Genomic DNA, 13,559 nt, shown 5'->3' with positions numbered 1-13,559 from the left:
ATATCAACAGCATGGTAACTATTAGCTAGGATTAGGATTAGGATTAGCAATCAGTAGTTGGTCTGCTCAAACCACAAGTTAGCCCTTTGGAGAATTTGCCACTTGCACCTTGTTAGGTGTTTCTTATTAACTGAGCTTCCATTAGTAATTATTCAATTGTAATTCTCTAGTGTCAACAATCTAGGTAGTAAAGATAGTGACAACGTGGACTCTCATCAAATACCATTTTAAATATAGAGAACCCACAAACTGTGGCCTCAAAAGAGGAAGGAAATTGTCCATACCTGCTATAGGTTTTGCTGTAAGTGCCAGACCTGGAACACAGGGTCCTGTCTACAGTATTCTTTCACTTGGGGGAATTAAGAGCCTCCAGAAACATGGAATCTTTGTCCTCATCAGGACGCAGGGGACAGCTTCACCCAAAGTTCCTTCAAAATCGCAACATTAATTCTCCTTAGGGTCACGTCTATATTTTTATTAATCAGGGGGATCTTCAATGTCTGACTGTAGTTTATTTTAATTGTTTTTCTGCTTGGGAGCTGAGATACTGAAGGAAAAACTATAGCTTCACATAGAGAATTTGTATCATTGGATTTAGAGACATCTACCAGGGTGTGAGATCTGATTCCATATGATTTTTAGCTCTGTAGACTTTAGGAAGTCTTCACTGAGTCATGGATCTTCATCAGCGAAACGGGAATAAATAACACTTGCTCTGCTGATATCACAGATTGCTGCAAACATCTAATAGGCACCTCTAGGAAATGCTTTGTGAAGTGTAGTAGGGTGGATACTGAGGTAGCATGCATGGGCATGCCCAATAAATTTTTTTAAAGTTCCATGACAATTGATAACATGTTACCCTGAGGTCCCCTTCTCCCTGAGTCAGCCCTGGTACCTGCCAGCCCACCTTGACTTTCACAACACTGGCCTCCATCTTCTTGTGGGTTCCGAGACAGACCCTGGAAGAGAAAACTAGATTAGCATGAGGCAAACTGAAATAAATGCCCAGTGTCCTTCAGTTATTCTGAGGATGTGACTGTCTGCTTTTGGTTAGTGTTCTATTTTTTTTTTAAGATTTGTTTTTATTTGTTTATGTATACAAAACCTGAGGTGTAGGCTAGAAGTGTGGGGGGTGGGGAAGAGTATTCATCAGATACAGTTTGTGGAGAACAGGCTGATCCCATGAAACAAACTGCTGAGGTGAGCAGTGGGCGAAACAGGAGAAATCTCCTGCACCATGTGGATCAGCTCCGAGGCTGGTGGTCTAACTCAGGCATCAGTGGCTGCAGATAGCTTGATATTATTGAAACTTAACCCCTGTGCCACCAGGAGGCACATAATTAGTATTCTATTAAAGTCACCTTACTGACCATCTTTTGGAACTGAAATTTTTACAGATATAGGGATATCAGTATCAACTACAATTATTATTGCCTTGCTAAAAGATAGTCAAAGCTTGGAGCATTCTAATGCCTGGCTCAAGGTCTCATACCTAGTCCAGTGCAGAAATACATTTAAATGGAGGTTTGCAATATTCTGATGCCACTGTTTTATCTATGCCATCATTTCTAAACATAGTCTCATAATTAGAGATTATTATTAAAGGTTCTTTTCAAGGCATTTGCAAATCTATCTTTTCCTTGTTATTGCACTAATCTTAGAAATTATCAAGATGGTTTCTCTCAATTTTACACATGATGTATCGAGAGCTGTAGAAGAGATAGTTGTCTTGTTCTTCGGCATGCAATCCTTCACTCATTCAACTAATACTCATTGGGTATTTGGTGTGTTCCAGGCAATGTGCTAGGCACTAGGGGCACTTTTATAAACTTTGTGATTCTAAAGGAAGAGATGGACAGCAAACAAAGGGAAAAAAAAATTTAACAACTAAAATAATGTAATTAAAAAGAAAATAAAACAAACTAATGGAAAGAGAGAGCTGAGAGTTTGGAGTGGCAACATTAGTTAGTATGCAAGGGAAATCATTTCTGAAGACCTGACATTAAGGGCTGGAATCTGCTTGGAGAGGAGCTAGTCATACAAAGATCCAGGATACACAAACATGCTCAGCAATACTGTTGGACTAGAACCCAAGTCCCCTAAATTCTACCCAAGACTGCTGTCTCCATTGGAACTCTAGCCCAAGTAGAGGTTAACTAGGGATGGCTGGTAATGTGGGACATTATAACCTCCATCTATACACACCCCTGTCCGTGATCACCCACCTTTCTTCTCTGAATGTCTCTAGATGTCACAAGTATTCAGCAGCCACTTTCTTTTTTCTGAACTCATCAAAAAATGCTTCAGACCAGCTTTGGTGGTTGGGCTCCTTCAGATGTTCCTTTGGTGGCAGGAAAAGTTCATCTGCCCATAATACAAAAGACTCTGGGACTAAGCTTCTAGATATACCACCCCCCTCACTTCTCTGGGCTTGGCCATGTCTGTGTAATTGGCAGAATCATTAATTTATCCAAGTTTCTGCCTTCTTGACTGATCTCCTGAGATGCTGAGAACAGTAAGCCCAGGGGTAAGCATCTGTGACGTCCAAGATGGCTGGAGCAGCGAGCAGAGCGAGCCCCAATAGGATATTTTCACTGACTCATCCTGAGAGTTTGGGGACCTGTAGTCAGTATTGAGATGTTTTGCAAACAGTTGGGAGAAATGTCTATGAGATATATTGTAATCGTAAACTTTTTATCTAAAATACATTATTAGTTATATTAAAAAGTCTCAGTCACAATTAAAATACAATTGTTTTCTCAAACCTATGGTGTCTAGCAATTATGGGCAAAATGGCAAGTACTTAAGATGGTATGTATTTCTCATTTTATGACTGCTCATACCACCTTGCTTACTCAACTCTTACTCTGAGGGTAAACTGTAAATTACTTTTAAACAGAAAAGAAATATCTCATTAGTTTTTTTGGGGGGTCAATAAAGTCTCTGAGTACCACTCAGTGTTATAATAAAGTATTTTTGTACCTGAAATATACGTGGTAACCAGCTGCCTTCTGCCATAATTTTTCCATTTTTTTTAAGATTTATTTATTTATACAAGCACTGGGTACAGTCAGAGGCAGGGCAGTAGGGTGAGAGAATTCACCAGAGAGAGAGCGGGGAACAGAACAGACAGACTGACGAAATACACTGCTGAGGGGAGCAGCGGGAGCGGCAGGAGAGGTCTGTCACGCCATGTGGGACCCTCGCCAGTGGCCGGGGATCGAACCGGCGCTGCAGAGGCTGCGGGCAGCTTCGTAGCCCAGTGCTCAACCGCTGTGCCACCAAGGGAGGCTCAATTTTTCCATTTTTTTTTTTTATCAAACCAGGTTTGAATTGTGGAGGTCTTGTTTTTATGCATGTTTTATTTTAACATTCAATAAATGCGGGCCTCTCACTACATACACGATTTGGAGTATCTCTTATTTTCACTGAATTCCAGTTTTTTCTACTTTGAATGGGGGGTTAATAGCCACTGTCTGCTTACCTCAAGATTGTTGTGGGACTCAAATGAGGTGATATGCTGGAAAATCTTCATCAACTAGAAATCTACATCCTTCATGACAATATCACATTCAAGGAGTGTGCTGATTTTGCTGATCACAGAAGTTGGAGAAACATTTTTCTGTAAGTTCCAAAATGTCGGAATTTCTAAAACTGAAAGTAAAATTTTTACTTTACGTCATAAAATATAATCTGAAAACATCCACATCCTTTTCCCAGAATGCCTTCAGTCAATTTTAAGTGAATTCTATGTTCTAATTAAAAGCACAACTGTTATAGTTCGGTTTGGTTAATCAAATTAAAAATCTTTTACAGAAGCTGTCAGTGATAGTCTTTTCAATCAATTACCTTGGTATTTTTCCATCCTTGCTTGACAGATTGCATCTGTCCTCCTGAGTAAGTTTCTTCAGTGTTGGTTTTATATGATTTTTCTGAATTCCAGGTTGTACATAAAAATGATGGTTGGGGGTGATGCAACTTCTCTGTAGCACCTGTTGATGCCTCTCACATAGTTCTTTGATAGCTGTGTGAACAATTTCTAATGCTGTAAGCATTACATAAAACAGAGCACTTGCAGAAATATGACAAAAGCCCAGTATCCTAGGCCATCATTATCGTCACTCTTTGGTTATAAAATTCAAAAGTACTATCAGGCCCTGCCTCTGAGTGAGACAGTGCTCTAAATGCTGGGGATATGAAGCTGAAGAAAGGATGGAAAGCTGAATATATGAGGTAGGAGCTCCATGACTTGTGGAAAGGACAGACGTATAAATAAACAAAGGAATTGCGACAAGTAAACACAACCCAGGAATCTGGGGCAAGTAGATACAGCATGGAGAGGGAGTTTTGGGATCAGTTTGGAGGGGAATTAGTAAGAGTGAAGGTCTGTCAGAGGACCCATCATCTGTGTTGGGATGTTCTTATTTTTTCCAAAGCTCTTCTCATGAATTATTCCATTAATCTTAATAATATGTTAGGTTTGGAAGGACGAATAGAAGTTTTTCAAATCAATAAGGGGAGGAAGGAGTTTCAGTCAGGTGGAATAGCTACTAAGGTGTTACAGGAAGTGAGACCAGAGAAATGGCAGACACAAAAGATGGAGTGGCCGGATTTCCATTCTAAGGAGTGTGGCCTTTATCTTGGGGTCAATGAGAAGCCACTAAAGGAAATTTAAATGGGGATTGGCATAGTTATGTTTGTGTTTTTGAAAGTTACACACTTTGGTTAGCCATGTAAATGCTAAGTTAGAGGTGGGGGAAAAGACTGAAGTAGGAAGTCCAGTGAGGAGGCTGTTGCTTCAATTCAGGAGAGAATGGTGGTCATTGACAAAGGAGGAGGCAATGGCTTCAGGCTATAGTGAGTTCATTGTCATTGTCATTAAGAACAACCCCCCTTAAACATCATTCAACTTTATCAAAAGTAATTTGTGGAAGAAATAATTATTCAAAGAATTCACAAGCATATTAATTAGGTCAGAACCTGGAAGTTCACACTGAATTCGGTCATTTGATGTTGGCCTCATGTCCCATAGTAACAACAGCCACCCCAGATCCCTGGGCATCCCAGAGCAGTCTATTTATTTATTTATTTATTTATTTATATTTATTTATTTATTTATACATACAAGCACTGGGTACAGTCAGAAGTGCACGAGGGTGAGAGAATTCACCAGAGCCAGAGTGGGGAACAGAGCAGGCACTCACCCCTCACTCCTCTGGACTACACCCCAGTTCTTCTAAAAAAAGGAAAGACAGAATTTACAAAAGATATTTAAAAATTTATAAAATAAAGTAGAACAACCTGAAACACTGTATATTTGCAGTGAAATGTGGTTATTTTTGAAGAAAATTAGTTGCATGAATAAATGAAGTAACGACAAACCTATGAGGATGACTTACAACACATGGAAGGGACTGTGTTAGGTATCTGGGAGAGGCAAAGACGTCTGGGAGATAGCTCTTGGTAGTAGGGAAATAGTAAAAGTCTTTCAATTGGACAGCTCACCAAAGTGGCAATCCTCCCTAATTGCCAGCTTGCTCGTCACTAAGGCTAAGCATGAAGACTTTCTAAAAGAAAATCCAATAAATGTTACATAATCTTCAATACACAAAGAATACCACCCTAAAGATCACATGAGGTGTCAGGTCTTCAATTTCAATTCATGAATTTTTCAAAAACTAAGTTTAATGACATCATAACTTACACATGGCATTGGTGGCACAGGGGTCAGTTACTGATTGACTTTCCTCAGCGTTTAATAGCTTATTCATGTTTCTGATATAAAATAAAATTTTGACTCTGATTTTCTATAGAATAGTCCATCTCATTAAAGTTTTTATATTTCATGGCATACTCTTTTTTTTTTTTATAAATTTTATTGTTATATTCCCCATAAAATTGCAGCCCCCCATTCTGACCCCAATCCCTCCCCTCCCGCCCCCGCCCGCCTAAAAGTGTCTCTGGTTCATAGTTTTTTGTTGATTTTGATTTTCACTTTCTTATAGTTATTCATTTTCCTGGTCCCTTATTTAAGTTTTCTAGATTCCTGCTATGAGTGAGACCATCCGGTATTTTTCTTTTTCTTTTTGGCTTATTTCGCTGAGCATGATCCCTTCCAGCGCCATCCATGTTGCTGCAAATTGCATGTGTTTATCTTTTTTGAATGCTGAGTAATATTCCATGGTATATATGTACCACATCTTCTTGATCCAGTCATCTATTTTTGGGCATTTGGGTTGTTTCCAAAGCTTAGCTATTGTAAACAGTGCTGCTATAAACATAGGGGTGCAGGTGTTCTTTGGAATTGATGTTTCTGTGTCCTTTGGGTAAATACCTAGGAGTGGAATTGCTGGATCATATGGAAGCTCTATGTTTAGTAGGTCCAGAAATCTCCACACAGCTCTCCACAGTGGTTGGACCAGTTTGCACTCCCACCAACAGTGCAGAAGAGTTCCTTTTTCTCCACACCCTCGCCAACATTTGTTGTTGCTAGTTTTTTTAATATGTGCCATTCTCACTGGTGTGAGATGGTATCTCATGGTAGTTTTGATTTGCATTTCCCTGATGGCAAGTGATGTTGAACATTTTTTCAATGCCTGTTGGCCATTTGCATTTCCTCTTCAGAGAAGTTTCTTTTTAGCTCTTCTGCCCATTTTTTGACTGGATTATTTTCTTTGTTGTTGCTGAGTCTCATCAGCTCTTTGCAGATTTTTGTGATCAGTCCTTTATCATTAGTGTTGGGTGCAAAAATGTTCTCCCAGTCAGTGGGGTTTCTCTTTGTTTTTGTTATTGTCTCTTTTGCTGTGCAGAAGCTCTTTAATTTGATGTAGTCCCAGCTGTTTATCTTTGCCTTCACTATCACTGCTTTGGGTGATGTGTCTGTAAAGATGTCTTTGATGTGCAAATCCCGTAGTGTTTCGCCTATATTTCCTTCTATGTATTTTATGGTTTCAGGTCTTATGTCTAGTTCTTTAATCCATTTTGAGTTGATTTTTGTGTATGGTGTGAGGTAGTGGTCAAGCTTCATTCTTTTGCATGTAGCGACCCAGTTTTCCCAGCACCATTTATTGAACAAACTTTCTTTGCTCCAATGCATAGTCTTTGCTCCTTTGTCAAAGATTAGTTGACCATAAATCTGTGGATTTATTTCTGGATTTTCTATTCGATTCCATTGGTCTGTATGTCTGTTCTTGTTCCAATACCATGCAGTTTTGATGATTATGGCTTTGTAGTATAGTTTGAAGTCTGGGAGTGTAATGCCTCCATTCCCTTCTTTTTTTTTCAGGAGAGCTTTGGCTATTCGGGGTTTTTTGTGATTCCATATGAATTTCATCAATAATTGTTCTATTTCTTTGAAGAATGACATTGAAATTTTGATTGGAATAGCATTGAATCTGTATATTGCTTTTGGAAGGATGGCCATTTTAATAATGTTTATTCTTCCAATCCACGAGCAGGGGATGTCTCTCCATTTCTTTGTGTCTTCTTCTATTTCTTTTAACAGTGTTTTATAGTTTTCTTTGTATAGGTCCTTTATCTCTTTTGTTAGATTTATTCCCAAATATTTGATTTTTTTTGTTTCAATAACAAAAGGGATGGTTTTTTTGATTTCTTCTTCTTCAGATTTATTGTTTGTGTATAGGAAGGCTACTGACTTTTGCATGTTGATTTTGTATCCTGCCACTTTACTGAACTGATTGATGAGTTGAATTAGCTTTTCTGTGGAGTTTTTGGGGTTCTCTATGTATAATATCATATCGTCTGCAAATAGTGATAGTTTGACTTCTTCTTTTCCTATTTGGATTCCTTGGATGTCTTTCTCTTGTCTTATTGCCCTGGCTAGGACTTCCAGTATTATATTGAAAAGCAGTGGTGAGAGTGGACATCCTTGTCTTGTTCCAGATCTTAATGGAATTGCTTTCAGCTTTTCACCATTGAGAATGATGCTGGCTGTTGGCTTGTCATAGACGGCCTTTATGATGTTGAGGTATGTTCCTTGTATCCCAAGAATTTCAAGGGCTTTTATCATGAATGGGTGTTGCACTTTGTCGAAAGCTTTCTCAGCATCTATTGATATTATCATATGGTTTTTATATTTCTTTTTGTTGATGTGTTGGATAACGTTGATTGATTTTCGGATGTTAAACCACCCTTGTGCCCCTGGAATGAATCCTACTTGGTCGTGGTGAATTATCTTATGGATACATTGTTGGATTCTGATGGCTAAAATTTTATTGAGGATTTTTGCATCAGTGTTCATTAGGGAGATTGGCCTATAGTTTTCCTTTTTAGTGTTGTCCTTGTTCGGTTTTGGTATTAGTGTAATATTGGCTTCATAGAACGTGTTTGGTATTGTCCCTTCCTTCTCAATTTTTTGGAAGAGTTTGTGAAGGATAGGCACTAATTCGTCTCTGAATGTTTGGTAGAATTCATTTGTAAATCCATCAGGTCCTGGGCTTTTGTTTTTGGGGAGGTTTTTGATTACCATTTCAATTTCGCTAATTGTAATTGGTCTGTTTAGGTGTTCTATTTCTTCTTTATCTAGCTTTGGGTGATTGTAGAGTTGTAGGAATTTGTCCATCTCCTCTAGATTATTAAACTTATTTCCATATAACTGTTCATAGTAGTTACTGATTATTCTTTTGATTTCTGCTGTGTCCGTTGTGATTTCTCCTCTTTCATTGATGATCCTGTTTATTTGTGCTTTCTCCCTTTTTCCTTTGTGAGCCTGGCTAGGGGTTTGTCTATTTTATTGATTTTTTCAAAGAACCAGCTCTTGGTTTCATTGATCTTTTGGATTGTTTTTTTAGTTTCAATTTCATTTATTTCTGCTTTGGTTTTTATATTTCTTTTCTTCTACTGGTTTTGGGGTTTTTTGTTGTTCTTTTTCTAGATCTTTGAGCTTCGAGATTAGGTTGTTTCTTTGAGTTCTTTCTTGTTTCTTGATGTGAGCTTCTATTGCTATATATTTTCCTCTTATTACTGCTTTTGCTGCATCCCATACATTTAGGATATTGGTGTCCTCCTTGTCGTTCAATTCAAAAAATTTTTTAATTTCTTCTTTGATCTCCTCATTAGTCCAGTGGTCTTCCAGTAGTGTGGTTTTTAATCTCCATGAGGTAGGAAAGTTCCTTGCCTTCTTTTTATGGTTTAGTTCTAGTTTGATGCCTTCATGGTCAGAAAAGATGGTTGGTATGATTCAATCTTGGTGTATCTGTTGATGTTTGTCTTGTGCCCCAGTATGTGATCGATCCTGGAGAATGATCCGTGTGCGCTTGAGAAAAATGTGTACTCCGTTTTTTTGGGGTTTAGTGTTCTATAGATGTCTGTTAAGCCCAATTGCTCTAGGTCCTTATTTAGAGCTTTGGTTTCTTTACTTATTTTTTGTCTTGTTGATCTATCCATTGTTGATAGTGGTGTGTTGAAGTCTCCCACTACGTATGTGTTTTCTCTGATGTCTGTTTCAGAGAAGACAACAGTTGTCTGATATATTTTGGTGCTCCTTCGTTTGGTGAGTATATGTTAATGAGTGTTATTTCTTCTTGAAGTATTGTCCCCTTGATCATAATGTAGTGACCATTGGGGTCTCTTTTTATCTTTTTGAGTTTGAAATCTGTTTTATCTGATATAAGTATAGCTGTTCCTGCTTTCTTTTTTGGCCCATTTGCTTGTAGGATTGTTTTCCATCCTTTGAGTTTGAGCCTATTTTTATCTTTTGTAGCTAAATGTGTTTCCTGGAGACAGCAAAAGGTTGGGTTTTGTTTCTTAATCCAGGCTGCAACTCTGTGTTTTTTTATTGAAGAGTTTAGTCCATTTACATTTAGAGTTAATATTGATATGTTAACATCTGTATTTGTCATGGCATACTCTTATTTTAAGTATCTATAATATTTATTTTTTTTGTTTCTATAATAATTGCAAATAACATTATTCAGATCTTGATTTAGTCTTGCTGATTCAATCTTATCTGAATATTGCCTAGCTTAAGGTCTTAAATTTTCAGCTTGACTTATTAAGGCATTTTGAGTTTTGTGTCCTGTTTTCTTAATTTCTATTTTGAGATTTCTTTCCTTTCTTTTATTTTCTTCTGCATTTTTCAATAGGTCCTTTATTTTCTTCTGTATTTTTTCATAGGTCTACATTTTTTAATCCAAATATATGGAGGTCTATTTTTTAAATCAACTTCTGTCTTACTGCATTTTGTGTGAGAAGAATATTAAAGCAATACTGCTCACCCGAAATTTATGGAGACCTACTTTGATATTTGACTTGATTTTTAATTTTGTAAATGTTTCAAATATGATGGAAAAGAATGTCTATCCTATATTTGCTGGACCTAGGATTCAAGTGTATGTGTGTATTAGCTCAAATTTCATAATTTTGTTATTTAATATTACATGTTCTTAAGTAACTGCTTCATTGTTCCTGAGAGTGTTGTGTTCTTAAATTCAGAACAAAAACAATGTTTTTCCTGGTTCTCCTGTAAAATTGCTGCATCTTTCAGAGCCTCCGTCTCTTGTCTATAAATGAGATGGACATTGGGTTCAAAACAACAGACACTGGGGGTGTAGGTACTCACTAACCCAGAGGTGCTGGTCATTACTACTCTTGTACATCAGAGTAATATTAGTAATCCCAAGCCCTGGTAGGGGAGGTGGATTAGTCACAAGCCTGTGGACGTTTCAGTGGGTCCAGAAGTGACAAAATGTCCATGACACACACCAAGGACACAGGACATGTGGTGGATTATTCGACCATGGACATTTATAGAATGAAAGTTTCCTGCCAGCAAAGTGGTTACATAGCTCTGAGACACCTTTGTCCTGCCCTCCATGGCATACAGTCTAGTAGAGAAGCAATAAATGGGCATAAGAAATGTGAAATGGAATAAGGCAGTAGGAATATAAGATGAGTGCATGCTTCAATTGCTGGCCATCAACTTCCAAGAAAACATTGAACACTTCTAGTTAGCTTGGGAGCAGGTCATGACTAGAAAGATGAGTGAGAAATCGTCATTGATGAATAGTGAAGGCATGTGGATGAGGACATGAGTGCAAAGGGGAGGATATGAGGTGGGTAAAGGTATGGAGTTCTGAAAGATAAGGCTTGAAAGGTGAGATTCTGATTGTGGAGACTTTGTAAATTAAGGGACTTGGTATTTATTCCAGGGACAATGAGAAGCAGTGAAGAGTGTAAAGTAGACCAGGGATGGGGTCAAGCTTCTGTTTAGAATAATCTTAAAGCAGCAGAATGGGGGCGAGGGAATTGGTCAGGGGCAAACCTGCAGGCAGTGAGACTGGTTAGGAGTCTACAACAATTGTCCAAAGGATGGACTAGAGGAAACCTGTTGTAAGACAAAGGAATTCCCAACAGGAAGGTGCTAGGAATGAAGCACATCCTTTAGATTTGGTGCCTATAGACCAAAATGAGTTCACTACACCACACTTGCCTAAACTTCCAAATCTAACTTTGGCGTCAGTTGTGAGTTAAGAATTATTCTTGGCGATCCCTTGAGGAAAAGAACTCAAATTCCTCCATCATCTGGTCAATACGAAGATACAGAGTATAGACAGAGAACACGGTAAAGCCTTATGGAAGTCTTGGCCTCCACAAAACTTGGCAATTTACCACAAGTCTAAGCAGCCATGTATACACAAAAGCCATTTCGGTCAAATTAGGTAAATCAGGCTTGTAGATTGTTTCCCACATACAGTAGTAGGGGATTGCTTAGATGTAAGAGATCTACAATGAAGATAACAAATAAGACATCAAGGGAAAAAATAATAAGAATACAAAAAACAAAAAACCAATAACAAGCAGACATTATAAACAAGAAACTTCCTGCAGGGGAGGAGGTGGAGAGGGATGAGAGGGAGGGAGGGAGGAGCACAGGGGACTGGGGTGATGGTGCACGGGTGCCCTGGGGAAGGAAACTCTATGGGGACTACACCTGGCAGGGGAGGGGGGGGGATAAAACCATTTTTTATGAATGAAAAATGATGTAAAATACTTATAAATAAAAAAATGAAATAAAATAAAATAAAATAAAATACAACAATCAACCCTGCCCAATCATGTCCCCATTTTCTTAATATATTTTTCTGATCTGCCATCTCCCCATTTTATCAATAACGTTTGCTTCTAAACTTGCCTTCCACCCTGCTCCAGCCAAACAAGAGCCTTGTATGTCTAGATTATTCTATCTCAGACTTTGAGCTTCAGTTTCCCTCATTGGTTCCACTATTCACTCATTGCTCCTACTTCTCACCCTAAACAGGTATTGTTCCGCTCACTCATCTCTTCCTAGAGGTTCTCTGATGAACTCAATCTATCCGGCTTGCCATGCGCTGAAATCCAGTCTCACTGTCTAAATTCTTTGGTGTTCACTGATGAGCTTTTCAGTAGGAAATTGAGCAGGTGATATATCAGAGTGGAAATAACTAAAGATCTTTCAAAAAACATGAGGAATCAAATCCTGCATTCACTTCTCATTTGTTGTCTTTCCTGGAATGACTCACTTAACTCTATGTAGCTGTATTGTTGTCATCTGTAAGATGGGAGAAATAGTACAGACCTCACAGAGTTTGGGGGAGGATTATGAGACAACTGATTTAGAATTTTACAAATAGAAAGTACTCAATAAATAAACGTCAATTTAAAGAGAAAGTCCCAGTTTGGTTCTTTTGGGTAGAATTTCTCTCTTCCAATTGAGTTTGAAGCTGACAAAAGGTAGGGGGCATAGTTTTGTCCTTGGAATCTTTTGCCACCACTTTCTGCAGGAAAGAACTGTATACAATAAGTATTCAATAAATTTACTGACCTGATTATGCAAGGACAAAGTCACAGGTAGAGAATACATTGTGCATCATCAGAGGCTGAATCTATTGTAAATTTGAGAGACAGGATTTTCTAAGCATGAAAATAACCAGACAGCCTAGATTTGGGGAGTACAGAGAGAAGGAGGCATCTTCCCTTGTGCTAAAACAGTGGAAAGTAATAGGAACAGAGTTTCTGTATGGGACAGTCCTGAACTGATATCAAAATTCCAATGTTTGCAATCTATGTGAACTTCCCAAAGCAGCAAGCCTCTGAGACTCTCAGCTTTCCCACTTATTAAGTATAAATATAATACTTAACTTCCAGAATTGTGAAGAAGATTTAAGATATAATACATTGAGAATTTCTAGACAAATATCTGAGAAATGGTCAATGGTCAACAATATGCCCCCTCCCTCTCCTTCCCTTTCTAAGGACATCATGAAAATCTGGGTAAGGGGAGAGAGATTGAGTCCTCTTGAAGATGTTCCCAAATGTTTCCTTTACATCTTTGTTCCTGAGACTGTAGATAATTGGGTTGAGCATGGGGATGACCACCGTGTAGAAGACAGAAACCAGACTGCCCTTATTTCCTGAGTACTCAGTGGATGGACGCAAGTAGACGAACACGGTGGTTCCATAGTATAGACTGACAGCAGTCAGGTGAGAAACACACGTGGAGAATGTTTTGTGTTTGCCTGTGGCAGAGGGGATTCTGAAAATAGCCAGGAAGACATATG

Source organism: Talpa occidentalis, unplaced genomic scaffold (genome assembly GCF_014898055.3).
Source record: "Talpa occidentalis isolate TD23 unplaced genomic scaffold, MPIMG_talOcc4v2.1 talOcc4.15, whole genome shotgun sequence".
NCBI classification, from domain to species: Eukaryota; Metazoa; Chordata; class Mammalia; order Eulipotyphla; family Talpidae; genus Talpa; species Talpa occidentalis.
Note: the sequence above shows the minus strand (reverse complement) of the source record.